A 15,000-nucleotide genomic window follows, 5' to 3' on the forward strand; every position below is an offset into this window, starting at 1 on the left:
CGTGCGTATTTTCTGGCATACTTTGCCATCTTATGACACATCTTTTCACTTATTAGCCAATGTATTTTCATGGATTATCTCCCGTGCATTGCTGTTAACTTGAAGCATCCTTCCATTAGGCTTGAATTTAGCAATATTATGTTCTACGATAAAAGTTTTTGGTAATTAAAGGCTCTTGAAATTGGATTTTACGAACGATTATGCAAAAAAAAAATTTTTATTTAAATACGTGAAACCTTTGTTTTGAGTATTTCCCAAACCTCTCCCACAAAATTGCAAGGAATGTAAAACACCGATCCTATTTGTGTAATATATGCGTGTCTATATATATATATATATATATATATATATATTTATATATATATATATATATATATATATATATAATATATATATATATATTATATTTTTTCACACACATATAGATATGTATGTATAAATATATGTATATATTTTTTTGCGTTTGTGCGTATGTGTGTTTGTGTCTGAATGCTTGTAGTTATGCAAACATTGTAATTGATGGGCTAACGAAGGCAAACATGCACGCGCGAACAGCGCATGTGCGCCGGTGCTAGCTGCGGTCGGTCTCTAAGAGGAGCACCTGCGCTTTAGTTTATATCGCTCCTGTTGACTTAATTTTAGTCGATGCGGTCCCTCCAAGCCAGGTTTACTCGGCTAAATATTGCATTAACCTACATAGGACCACCGCGGCGACGCAATATTACCCGAACGTTATTACCCGGCGTCCTCTTAGCAGCAGCCATTCGGCGCACCGGAAGTCTGAGATGTCAATCGTGATTTAGGGGGGGGGGGGGGGGGGGGTGGGGGGGGTGGGCCAAGGGGTGCCAATGCATTTTTGGAGTCGCCGCCGCGTTCCGCAGATGAGCCTACTTAGAGTTATGACGGCTGCTGCTGCGACCCATAACTACGGTTTTGGTTCACGTGATTTTTCTTTATAGGTTAGTGGAGTTTTTCGGGTTCAAAGTTACCGAGTGGAAATTTGTACTTTACACTTGACGATAATTCATGCAACTACTTTTTTTTTCACTTTTCATTTCGTACTGCTTCATTCACGATATTTTTTTTACATCACGTTACTTTATACTTTATACATCTTAGTTCATTTTGCGTTTAGCTATACGCAGTTTATTTTTATAATATACACTAAACTTTTTAATCTAGGCTGTTTTATATTTTATGGTGTCTGTTACTTGACGTGATGCATTGCATACCTCATGCCAATTTCTTAATTATTCATGTACTACATACCTTATAAATCTTTACACGAGTTGTTTTATACTGCTTTCTACGTTTTTATTCTATTATAAGGTCAAAATATTATTTTTACGTTTCTTTTCGTCTAAATCCAGGTTAGTATATCTTCCGTCCATGTTAAAACCAACCGTTTACTCCCACGAAGTCATAACTTAGGACTTTTCATTAGTTTTCTGAAAAGAAAACTATTGTGCCGGTTTTGTATGTCCGGCCGCATCTTTTTTCGCACTTTTTCTGTCCGCGCTCAGAACTTACAAACTACTGAGGCCAGAGGGCTGCAAATTAGCATGTTGATCATCCACCCTCCAATCATGAAACAGACTAAATTGCAGTCCTCAAGCTTCAGGAATTTTTATTCTATTTAATGGTAAGGTTCGCCACCGGGCAGTGGTTAAAGTTCTATGGGCCGCGGCTCATGCAGCATTATACCGAGACCACCGAAAGCTAAATATTGATTATACGATGTACACAAAACTTGATTGCGCCGTAGAAACTTCGGTGCATTTTAATACCTGTTTTTGTTTCATTACGCATAACCAAAATAAAACCCTAAGATTTAAATTATTACTTAAGCTATTCGAAGACAGAAATAATCATTTCTTTTCGCCCACCCTTCCACAGATGGATGATTTCAGCAGATTGGATGACATTACAAATGACAGGGTAGAATACGCGAAAGTTGTTTATATATATATATATATATATATATATATATATATATAGTATATATATATATATATATATATATATATTTATAAACCAGATGGCTCGTTATTTTGCTTAAAGGTTAAATGTTTTATCGCGGAAGAAGTGCTTACGTATCGCTTGTGTCTCTGAACGACTGCACAAGCGGCTACCCCTCCACCCCCCCCCCCCCCCCTCACCCCCCCCCCCCCCCCCCCCACGACTCTCTCTCTCTCTCTCTCTCTCTCTCTCTCATCCTTATGATGTATAGACATACGCACCTTGCATTTATTAAAATGTGTGTATGTATATATATATATATATATATATATATATATATATATGTGTGTGTATATATATATATCTATATATATATATATAATATATATATATATATATATATATAAATAATAATAATAATAATAATAATAATACCGTATCGTGCTTCTCAGTTATCGATAGAAGGATCCACAGTAATATTCTTGTTTAGCAAGACGAAACATATTTGTAAAAATATTTACAAATATATTCACAAATATATTTCGTCTTGCTAAACGAGAATATTTCTGTGGATCCTTCCATTGATATATATATATATAATATATATATATATATATATATATATATATATATATATATATATATATTATATATATATATATCTGCATATATATATGTATATATATATATGTATATCTAAGTATATATATACATGTATATATGTGTGTTTGCATGTCGATGAATACACCTGCTCATGGATATAAATGCACAGAATTGTGCAAATATTCCGCAGCAATTACTTCCAGTTGCATAATGCTTTGTCATTAGAAAATCTACTTTGTAATAGCCCTCAAACGCCTGCTTTCTCCCTTATTACAAGAAAACATTTTTGTTTTCCATCATCGGCGTGAACAAGCCACACCTATTTTCTAGGGAAAGTGCTCTCTCTCTCTCTCTCTCTCTCTCTCTCTCTCTCTCTCTCTCTCTCTCTCTCTCCTACACGTTACCTCGTATGTTTACACCAGTCAGCCTGAGACTGATCATTAACGCGTCATGGGCCAACAAGTATTGCTTCTCCAGTGACAAAAGTCAAAGTAGTGTTTCTCGCGCTTCGTAAATCGCGTACATAAGCATTTACTAGGTATTTAATCGATACTTACGCCTGCAATCTTATCGTTTCTTCTTGCCTGAGATAATACGCCATATAAGACCCCTTAATCGTTAAAATTCGTTGCGATCAGACCCGGACGCACACTCTACTGGCGAGGAAAAATGGCAGCTCAGAACGCATGAATAACTAGCTGCTTCCCCTACGGGACGCCCCATTATCGCACGGGATGATCCGCTCAGAAATTTCACTTTTTCTTAGTCTCGCACCGCGGACCTAACTAACTAACTGAAACGTAACCGGATGGTGGTGACGCAGCACGATAGAGAGAGAGAGAGAGAGAGAGAGAGAGAGAGAGAGGAGAGAGAGAGAATTAGGTTATTCAGATAAAAAGGAGAAAAAGAAACCGAAAGAATGCGGCTATGATGAAGCATGTTCGTGTGATCTGGAGTCGTTTGAAAAGACGTAACAGCCTCCCAGGGAATGAAGTAACAGATGCGCATCTGCTGAGGCAAGTGATGGATGATTTCGTCGGAAATGATTGAATGCGCTCAGTTGCATAGATAAGCTTCAGAACTGCTTGGAATTACGTTTAAAAGCTTGTAAGACTTGAGTTGCATTTACTAGAAGTTCAAGCGAAGATGCAATACTACTCTTTTTTTTTTGCATTTTAATACCTTTTTATGTATTTGTTAACTAATTCATTTATTTCTTCTTCTTTTTCTATAAGTGATATCTCCTTTTTGTATTTCCCATTACCTTCTGTTTCTTCTTTCCAATGAATACCATAATATTCTTTGGAAGCTTGAGTTGCAAGTCAGTGGCCCCTGTGGCGGGTTTGTTCCATATGAATAAGGTTCGTCTTCTGCATAATATTGATAATAATAATAATAATGATAATAACGAATTATTACCGTTATCAATAAGAATCTTATGAACTCTGTAATAAAGGCCATTTTTTACTAAGCAAGTCTCGGCGTAGTGGGAGGCTATTTGCGTAAAGGAGTAGTTATGCAAATGACTCTAAGCAGGCGCTTGTCTCGCACCTGTTTAACTTTTGACCCCTCGTATCCTCCGCACACACCTGTGACCTTTTGACACCTGTCAAGCTTCGTTTTTATGGTAGGAAGAGTCTGCGATTTTTACAACTCGTGAGAAACCTGGATGGTGACTTTTTTGAAGACTGTAGTTCTTCTTCTTCTTCTTCTTCTTCTTCTTCTTCTTTTAAAGTCTTGGCTCTCCTGCATCGTTGCCAGATATAATTTTAAAAGATCCTTTCAAAGGTCTTTTCCGCACGAGTTATGGTAATATTACCTTCATTGCTGTTACGTATGAGCTTTTCTATTTCATTAAATCACAGTTGTTTTCTGTTACCAAAGTGGCAAATTTGAATAAATACATACACAAACACACACACACACACACACACACACACACACACACACACATATATATATATATATATATAATATATATATATATATATATACGTATATAAGTCGTTTCAGTAGCTACCAAACGTTGTTTTCCGAAAACACGAAATAAACTGAATATCTCGACGTAATCCCCATTACAGTGGAACCAGTTCCATCATAACTGGAACGAATTCCAGTGAAAGTTGATCAGTGACAATGCAGCTATGTCTGCGCTGACAGACTGGAAAATAAACTGCGCTTAATTGCAATGACGAAGTGTCTTGACGACGTGTAGTTGAGTCGGAAATCGGCCGTAATTGCAATTACTCAGACCCTCGACGACTTGCAATTAAGTCTGCGATCGCCCATATTCCTCACGTAAACGACGCCGAGACGCAAGTACTCCGAAAGACACCTAGAAACATTACTCCAATTCTTCAAGTTTCACTTGTTTCACTTCGACGTCTCTGTTTCTCCTCTAAAAAAAATATATATATAAATTCGTAAGAGAAAGCCAGAGACCGTTTTTCGAAATTGCGCTTTCATATCCTTTTTCAACTTTTGAAATAGATTTTTTTTCAGTTGTTTCTAAGAATGATAATTATCATCAATGATATTTATCATTACCTCGTCATTTCACCTATAAAAATAGTCATAAATTCGCAAGAGAAAGCGGGCGACCATTTTTTTTAAGTTGCGCATTTATAACCACATTTTCGTCTTTGAAATAGATATTTTTTTAGTTGTTTCTGCGGATAATAATTATAAATAATGATGCATATTATTATGAATGCACCGTCCGGCAGAATGATGAGCAACCCAGGGTTACAAAGCTAATTGCAGGACAAGACAGAGCAATTTCCGTTTGGAAACATCATCTGAGAGAGAGAGAGAGAGAGAGAGAGAGAGAGAGAGAGGGACATGCACTGAGATACTAGCAGAGAGAGAGAGAGAGAGAGAGAGAGAGAGAGAGAGAGAGAGAGAGAGAGGGACACATAGCACTGAGATAAACAGAGAGAGAGAGAGAGAGAGAGAGACACATAGCACTGAGATAAACAGAGAGAGAGAGAGAGAGAGAGAGAGAGAGAGAGAGACCTTACCTTACAGACGACCTTACATCTTGTTCGGGTTGCCCCAGGTCCCTCAGTGTGAGGCACCTCTAATGTCTACCAGAGAGTTGCTAGTACGTCTTCCGGTATATTTTGCATCTTCCAATCTTGGATGGTCTGGGATGCAGCTTAGATATTTGTCGAGCTTATTCTTAAACACATCTACGCTCACTCCTGATATATTACTCAGATGAGCTGGCAACGCATTGAATAGACGCTGCATTATCGATGCTGGTGCGTAGTGGATTCATGTCCTGTGTGCTTTCCTTATTTTTCCTGGTATAGTTTTGGGCACTATTAATCTACCTTTGCTTGCTCTTTCTGATATTTTTAGCTCCATGATGTTTTCGGCTATTCCTTCTATCTGTTTCCATGCCTGAATTATCATGTAGCGTTCTCTTCTCCTTTCTAGACTATATAATTTTAAGGATTGTAGTCTTTCCCAGTAGTCAAGATCCTTAATTCTTCTATTCTAGCTGTAAAGGACCTTTGTACACTCTCTATTTGTGCAATATCCTTTTGATAGTGTGGGTACCATATCATATTGCAATATTCAAGTGGACTACGAACATATGTTTTATAAAGCATAATCATGTGTTCAGCTTTTCTTGTTTCGAAGTGCCGTAACAACATTCCCATTTTTGCTTTACATTTTGCCAATAGAATTGCTATTTGATCATTGCATAACATCTTCCTATTCATCATCACACCAAGGTCTTTAACTGCTTCCTTATTTGTGATTGTCTCATTATTAGGTCCCCTATATGCATATAGCTTTCCTTCTCTGTCTCCATAATTTATTGATTCAAATTCATCAGAGTTAAATACCATCCTATTTACCTCTGCCCAATCATATACTTTGTTAAGGTCTCTTTGTAGCGCGTTCCTATCTTCATCACAAGTAAATTCTCTACTTATTCTTGTGTCATCAGCGAAACTACTCACTACCGAGTCCTTAACATTACTGTCTATGTCTGCATTCTTAATAACAAACAGTATTGTAGCTAACACCGTACCTTGTGGCACACCGGATATTACCTTAGCTTCATCCGATTTCTCATCGTTTGCAATAACTATCTGCTTTCTGTTGTGTAAAAATTCTTTTAACCATCTTCCTACTTTATCCACTATATTATGTTTTCTAATTTTCTTCGCTAATATATTATGATTTACCTTGTCAAAAGCTTTTGCAAAGTCTAGATAAACCACATTTGTTTCATTTCCGCTTTTCATATTTTTGTATATGTTCTCACGGTGGACTAACAGTTGGGTTTGTGTACTTTTTCCGGGTACGAAACCATGTTGTCCTATATTAAACAAATTATATTTTATTAAATGTTTTATAATATTTTTCTTCATTACCCTTTCATACACTTTCATAATTTGTGATGTTAGACTCACAGGCCTGTAATTACTTGCCTCTAGTCTCGATCCACTTTTGAAAGTAGGGGTAATATATGCTAATTTGTGCTCATCATAAATCTTGCCTGTATCTACACTTTGTCTTAATAATATTGTAAGTGGCTTTGCGATAGAATGAACTAATTTCTTTAACAAAATAGCAGGGATACCATCAGGCCCTGCAGCAGCTCCATTTTTAATTCTATTAATAGCCTGCACAATATCAGCTTCATTAAATCTATGTCTGCTAAATATTCACTATTTTCGTCCCTTACTTCTATATCATTATCTTCATTATCAATTCTAGGGGTGAATTCTCTCTTATATCGTTCTGCCAATATGTTGCATATCTCCTTTTTTTTCAATCGTTAATCACCCTTCAATTCTTAAAGGGCCTATTTCTATTCTTCTTTTATTCATCTTTTTCGCATACGAGTTAAATAGTTTGGGGTTTTGCTTGGTATTTATTAGGGTTTTTTCTTCCAAGTCCCGTTTTTCATTTTCTTTTGATTGTATAATCTTTTTTTCTGCATTCTCTATCTTACTTTTTAGTTCGATCACTTTCCATGCATTTTTTTCTTTTGCAAGACCTTTTTTCCACTTTCGGATTTTCTGAAACAAGATCCTTCTGTCTCTTGGTAAGCATGACTGATGTTTACTTTTCTTCTTCGGTATATATTTATCCACTATTTTCTCTAATATTTTATATAATATCTCCGTATTTACCTTTATATCATCACTTACAAAAATGTTATCCCAATCTTTGTTTAATTCTTCATTTATTTCTGACCATTTTATATTTTTACTGTAGAAGTATTATTTTCCATATCCTTCCCACTTTTTCATTTCTTGCTTATCTCTGTTTTCACTTGCTTTGGAATAGACTGTTAATTCTATGACGTTATGGTCTGAAATACTCGCATTATAAACTATTATTTCTTGAACATAATTCACCTCGTTCACAAATACTAGGTCTAAATTATTTTCTTTTCTTGTTGGCAGGTGATTTATTTGTTGAATGTTGTATTCTAGTAGCATATCTTTTAGTTTTTCGAATTGCTTCTTATCTTCTGCACTACTATTACTCTCTTTTTTTTGTGTATAAATACAACCACAATCTCCTATTCGTTCTTTCCAGTCTACGAAAGGAAAGTTAAAGTCTCCGGATAGGAGAATAGTCCAGTCCTTGTGATTTCTACATACAGCATCCAATTTCATCCAATTTTTCTATTATTCTGTCAAACTCTTTAGTATTAGGGGGTCTATATATTACTATGTTCATTAATTTTTCAGATTCAAATTCTACCGCTATTAGTTCACATTCTGAGTTACTATATTTCTCATATATTTTTCCTTGTTTTTTGTTTTTCCCATATATCGCGGTTCCCCCTTGATTCCTATTTTTTCTATCTGAGAGAGAGAGAGAGAGAGAGAGAGAGAGAGAGAGAGAGAGAGAGAGAGAGAGAGAAGTTGCAGCGAACTGAATGAATAGGGTATCAAAGGCTCTGAGGCCATCTGTTTTGAAGACTTAGCGGAATCTGCAATTTCTGCGTACGAGGCGCGTGACGTCATCAAATGGTTTGAAATCTTCCCCCCCCCCCCCCCTCCCCACCACCAACCTCTTTCATTCTTTCGTCTCTTCTTCTTCTTTTTATTATTCTTCTTCTTCTTCTACGGTCCTTGTGGTCTCGTTCGGTCCTTAACTGTGTCAGGCGACTCTCAGAATGGCGGTCACCTTGTGGAATGCATCGGATTAATCGATTCGCTGCGTTTCTTTTTATTTTTTTATTTTTTTGTTTATTCTTATTTTTTTCAGTAGAATGACTTGATATTATTTAGCTTCACCTTTCTTCTTAATGTCTTTCATTTCAGATTTAAATTCCATTATATATCTAGTAACTGATAAGGATTTACAACAACACCCTTAGGTCTACCTCCCTTGTAAAAAAAAAAAAACTTAATTATAATTCTCTTCTAAATATCTATTTTTAAAGAATAATTATGATTAGATTGGGATTCATATCTGTACGTGAATCTCATTATCATTGTCAATATTATGTTATTAGAGAGGATATAGTATAGTAATAAGAAAATACAGTATGAACGATTTTGTAGTGGAGATTACTATCTACAATCCCGTTGTAGTCTCCGATTATATAAAGAATACAACCAGAACAAAATATTATATATTATTATTATTATTATTATTATTATTATTATTATTATTATTATTATTACGATGAACACTATTCATATGGAACAAGCCCACCACAGGGGCTACTGACTTGAAATTCAAACTTCCAAAGAATATTCCGGTGTTCATTAGGACGAAGTAACAGAAGGTAAAGTGAGACAGAAAGAAGAAATCTCACGTATTAAAAATAACAAATAAATAAGTAAATAAATAAAATAGATGAAATTGCATTACTTTGCGTAGCGGTAACTTCAAATATGAAGATAAAACCGCGGAATTAAGACAATGAACAGCTACGCGGCGTATGTTCGAACTGCTCATGCGCAGAAGGCTTCAGGCGTTTCTACGCGCCGTCGCCGGCACAATGCTGCAGCTGACCACACCCAATGGTGGCTGACTTTTCACCGATCTGACGTTTCCCCGGAGCCTTCGTACAATATCCGTCGAGTTCTCATAAGACAATCCTCCTTTCCCTCGTCTTTATTTCCCCGTCGTTTCCTTATTAATGGGATCTCTTATACCGCTCACCGTCAAAACTGTGGAAAAGTCTCCCTACTAAGGAAGTTGTACAGTTGGAACCTCCAAAGTTCAGGCGACTGCAGTGCATTACTACCTTAGAACTAGTCTAATTGTATCTTAATAATTTATCTATAACTTTATCTGTTTCTTTATTGATTCGTCAATTTGATTTTTCAAAAGCTAATATCTTCTGTTATTTCTTTAAAATACAACACCGTATTCTTTGGAAGCTTGAATTTCAAGTCAATGGCCCTTGTAGTGGTCTTGTTACACATAAGTAGGCTTCATCTTCTGAATTAATAATAATAATAATAATAATAATAATAATAATAATAATAATAATAATAATGAATAATAATAATAAATAATTTGCAGTGGTGATAAGCGTGATAGTTTCAATACTCCAGTTTAAGCGTTAAAAATTATATATGTATATGTGTGTATATATATATATATATATATATATATATATATATATATATATATATATATTATGTATATATACATATATGTTATGTATGTATGTATATATATATATATATATAATATATATATATATCTATATATATATTATAAATATAATATATTAATCCTTTTATAAGTGGGAATATAAGCCTAAGTATCTCAAATCATAATATTCCTCTTTTGCTTAGGGTTGCGTTAATTCCAATTTCCACTCTCTCTCACGTGAAGCATTTTCTTCTTCTTTTATTCCTCATTTTCCTCGTCTCAGTTCTTCATCCTGACAAACTATTTCTTCTCACCAATGAAATGAAGGATATTTTCACAGTGAAATACAAAAGAAGGAAATCAGAAAAATGAAACTTCGTGTTTGCATTGCTACAATGATATTGATAACAACATTCTATATACAATGAAAACAATCCCTGTGAACTTTGTGAAATGGAAATCATGTCGAATGCCGTAGACAAGAGAGGAAGGGCAAGAATCTCTGGCAATATATGGCACAAAAAGTAGATGACTCTGCTGAAAATCAACGTCTCTGTTATACACGGATCTGTTATACAAATATCGTTTTAAATAATTTCATCTGTTTTATGAACGTTAATTTTGTGAATATTGCTAACCTTGTTTTTCATAGAAATTCATTTCTGTTGCAGAAATATCGTTCCAAAGTCTAAGGTGTCTTTTGAACGATAATAGGCTAATATTGATAACCTTGTTTTTCTTAGATATTCATTCTGCTTCATAATGTACAAATCAAAACAATAGATATTTACAGCTTAAAACAACTGCTGTACAAATATGAAATATTTCATGTTTTCATACTATAATTACTTTGATATTGATAATTTCGCTCGACTGATGTTTTTTGACGTTGTTTTTCATAGAAAGGGATTTTTTTATGTTGTGTCAATAAATAAAAGGGAAATTTGCAAGCTAATAACAACAGAGACAACAACCACGAAACGTAAACAGCAAAGACGGTGCCAGAAATGGGCGTCTGCTTCTATTAAAAATAGAATCTTATCTAAATTTAAACCTTGTCCTTTTTTTCGTTGACTCTTCAGCTGCCAAGAAATAAGAAGAAAAGGAAGAAGACGAAGAAAAAGAAAAAGAAGAAGACGAAGAAGAAGAAGTAGTAGAAGAAGAAAAACAAATATTAAGGACTCTGAGATAACAGCAATAATTTTCTGTCAGATTTAGGACACTCGCTTCTTGGACACGTCGGGAAAGCTGAATTTCTCCAGCGACTGGGTGACTTTGTCGCCGAGCTCGTCCAGTATGGGTTGCAACCCGCTGAGCGGAGTGTTAGTGAGGCTGCAAATGAAGGAACGAATCAATGGGTAAATAAGTAAATAAATAGAATGATAAATGAATAGATAAGTGCAAATAATAAAATTTACCTATTAATATTTGTTGGATAGGATCACGCTGTTTTTAATCTTACTTCTCGATACATTCTAAGTATGGAAAATATTAAACATATTGAAATACCTTTTAATCATTTATTTAAAAGATTTCTCTAAGATTTTTTTGTAAGGCGTAGGGCTGTGAATAAAATACATTTCTTTATTATCTTGCGGTTCAATTATTAAATTTAATTACACAAACTTTTGTCACAACACTGGTCATCGATATGGGATATTTAGATTCAACAACTAACATCTCTTGAGTACTAGCAAATATAAATGCAAAACTCCTCTCCTAAAATACTTTTGTTTTGAACTCAGGAATATTTTCAGAATCTTTACGAAAATCAATTGATTTACTTTTTAGGAGCACCCTCAGTAACATGAATTCAGTTTCTGAGGAATTTAATTACATGGTTTTAAAATATTAAATTTTTTTTTTTGGAAATGTCATTGTAACATAAGTGCAATTTTTTTTTATTTTCATTTCTACTAGTTTTTTAAAAATATCTCTTATGTACTGACCTACGCTCTAAAGCAGCAGTTATTATGATAAAAAAGTATAATTAATAATTATATACCTATATATATATATATATATATATATATATATATATATATATATATATATATATATATATATATATATATAAACACCCAATAGAGGAACAATAATTACAAACACTCACATGACTCGCCAGAGGCGCCCTTCAGACGGCTAAAAAACGCAAAAAAGAAAAAAAAAATCACTTACATCTTGCCAGAGCCTGGCCTCCTAGTGAGAATCCTACTCACCCTTTGGAGAGAATTCCATCCAGGGACTGTACTAGGGCCACGCTCAAGAGCACCACTACGATGAAGCCCAGTGCCAGGGCACCGACCGACAGAATATCATTGAAGACTGAGAGACTGCTTACTGAGGACAAGACCACTGTCAGGTCTTCGGCTGTTGGTGGGGAGGGAGGGAGGGAGCGAGGTCAAGACTTTGCTGAGTTTATTTGTCAATTGTCTATTGATTTTGGGCTTAGGAAAGGTGAAGAGGTTAGTCTTTGTGAATTTGCAAGGAAAGTTCTTGCTCTACGTGAGAGAAGACACGGTTAAACAGAAGTTGGAGACTGGTGACTGGATAGAAAGTCAATAGCAGTTACCTATCGTCTGAGAAAATGTGAGTTTATAAGCAAAGCTCTTTCTGTACGTGAGAGAAGATATAGTTATGTAGAAGAAGTAGTCTGGTGACTGTATAGAAAGAAAGTATACTACAGCAGTTGTTTTTCGCCTGGGAAAATGACGCGCAGAGTGCTGATTATAAATGCGTACAAAGAGACAGTCTTAGTACAAGCTCTCAATATTAGCGTATGAAAGAAAGTGGGCAAAAGTGTTCAACAGAAAAAGATAAGCATTCTAAAAGGAATGTGCCTTGATGTCAAAGTTTTGGAGCGTTGCCCTGAGCTAGAAGACACACCTCCCATGAAAACATTCAAGAAGACAGAAGTCATCGTACACTCTTGCATGCAAAATGAACACTCACGGCAAAATAACTTGTGGACACGAGGTATCTTTATCTACATCCCCTCCCACCCCACTACCTATGGTATCCCTCCCCTTCCCCCCAGGGCAAAAAAAAAAAAAAAAAAAAAAAAAACAAGGAAAAGGAAAACATCTTTTCAAGTTCTCGTAGCTATCAGAGCGAAGGCCACTTACTACACTCGCCCCGTTGACGAAATTCTTGTGATTATTGTGATGCCTTGTTAGAGATGCGCTTTCTACAGCCAGTAGTGTGTTTCTCTTAGTTTTTTTTTTCTTTTTTCTTTTGAGAAAGTTCCCTTACTATTATTATTTTTTCTTATATTTTATAGTCTGAGTTCAGGTGAAGTAGGCTCTGTGGAACCTTGAATCCTATATGTAATGAAAAGATGTTTCCCTTGAGAAGGATAAAAGGTTAAGAAAAATGTCAGAATTATTGTAAGAAAAGTCATTTCCCTGCCATCGTGTGAATGTGAATGCACAGAGCGAATATCAAGCGAAGTCCCAGATGCAATATATAGGTTGGTGTGTAACCATTTGGCCTACTAAGTACTGTATACACTATCTACCCATAATCCTCTAGCATGCAACTCAGCGGGGGTAAAAGTTGCCACTTACCGCTTTACCTGCTGATTTACATGACTGCAGTTCTGACTGAAGTATATGAACGTAATCTAAAACAATATTGATAGGAAAAGAGATACAATACTTTGTAGGCCAACTGTACCTTCTGCCAAAGATCGAGACAACGCCTCCATTGAGAGCCGTCAAGAAGGAGACGATGACCAAGAGGAAGAAAAATCCGACCCCTATGTAAGCGAGGGCTTGTCCACCTGCCACCGCTGGGGGAGGATTTTCTCGGCCTCGCTCAGAAGACCTCCTTCACCGCGGGCGAGGTGGAGGAGGGGGAGGAGGGGGAGGAGGAGGAGGAGGAGGAGGAGAGAAATTGCACGTGAGTCAGTATCGTTGGAGACAAATGAAGAAGAAGAAGAAGTAGGATAAGAAGCTAAGAATGAAAAGAAAAACAAGTAGAGAAGAAGAAGAAGAAGAAGAAGAAGAAGAAGAAGAAGAAGAGAGAGATATAGAGCTAAAAGCTTGAGATGACATTATTCTTTCAGTGCTTAGATTAAACAGTCAGGCTTAGACCTAGACCTAGTCCTATGCTAGAAGATTTTAAAGGATTATAGGTGATGCTTAATTTATTTTCATTATAATGCTACTAAATTATCTGGCTCAAGGCAATGTTAGTCTTTATGGTTTGGGGAAATACGAAAAGAGCCAAATATGTAAAAATTGAAAATAAGGACCAAAATTATACTGCATAAACCAAGAATGCCTATCTGATCAGTAGAATTCTAAAAATTGAAATATCTTCCCAATAGTTTATTTGACATAACTTTGAGAGAGAGAGAGAGAGAGAGAGAGAGAGAGAGAGAGAGAGAGAGAGAGAGAGAGAGAGAGCGTTGTAATTGTGCTTCTTGTTTCATAAAAGTAATGGAATGTGAAACTGAATAAATAAATTATTAAAGTCAATAAATGAAGTCAAAACAATACAAAACTAATCAAAAAGTGATATGAATGTTTCATAGAATATTATGAAGTTTTCATGCAATTCAGTATAGTTTAAGTCTATATAAATGTAACTTCAGCTTAGTGATCTAAATGACTTTTCAAAATATTAAAATATAAACATAACAACTTGCATTCACAAAATGGTCCAAGAGAATAAAAATAAGAATAATAATAATGACTTTTATTATTATGCGATAGAAATGGCCCATGTGAACTTTATTCGTATGTAGGCCAGAAAACGTTTATTATACTTACCCCTTTCGATAAATCTAACCAATCAAAGGGAATCATTATGAACCACAGGTACTCTAAGCACTATAAGCCT

At 35.3% G+C, this 15,000-nt stretch overlaps 1 long non-coding RNA gene across 1 annotated transcript in view; it reads right to left on the bottom strand.

Moving 5' to 3' along the window:
* Positions 1–11,087: 11,087 nt before the first annotated feature.
* Positions 11,088–15,000, bottom strand: part of LOC135199869 (uncharacterized) — a 5,695-nt gene continuing 1,782 nt past the window's right edge. Inside the window, exons 2-3 of the long non-coding RNA XR_010311141.1 lie at positions 12,375–12,525; positions 11,088–11,487 (exon numbers count right to left, since the gene is read on the bottom strand). This is a non-coding gene — a long non-coding RNA (uncharacterized LOC135199869). The remainder of the gene's footprint in view (positions 11,488–12,374; positions 12,526–15,000) is intronic.

This window comes from Macrobrachium nipponense, chromosome 26 (assembly GCF_015104395.2).
Source record: "Macrobrachium nipponense isolate FS-2020 chromosome 26, ASM1510439v2, whole genome shotgun sequence".
Lineage (NCBI taxonomy): Eukaryota > Metazoa > Arthropoda > Malacostraca > Decapoda > Palaemonidae > Macrobrachium > Macrobrachium nipponense.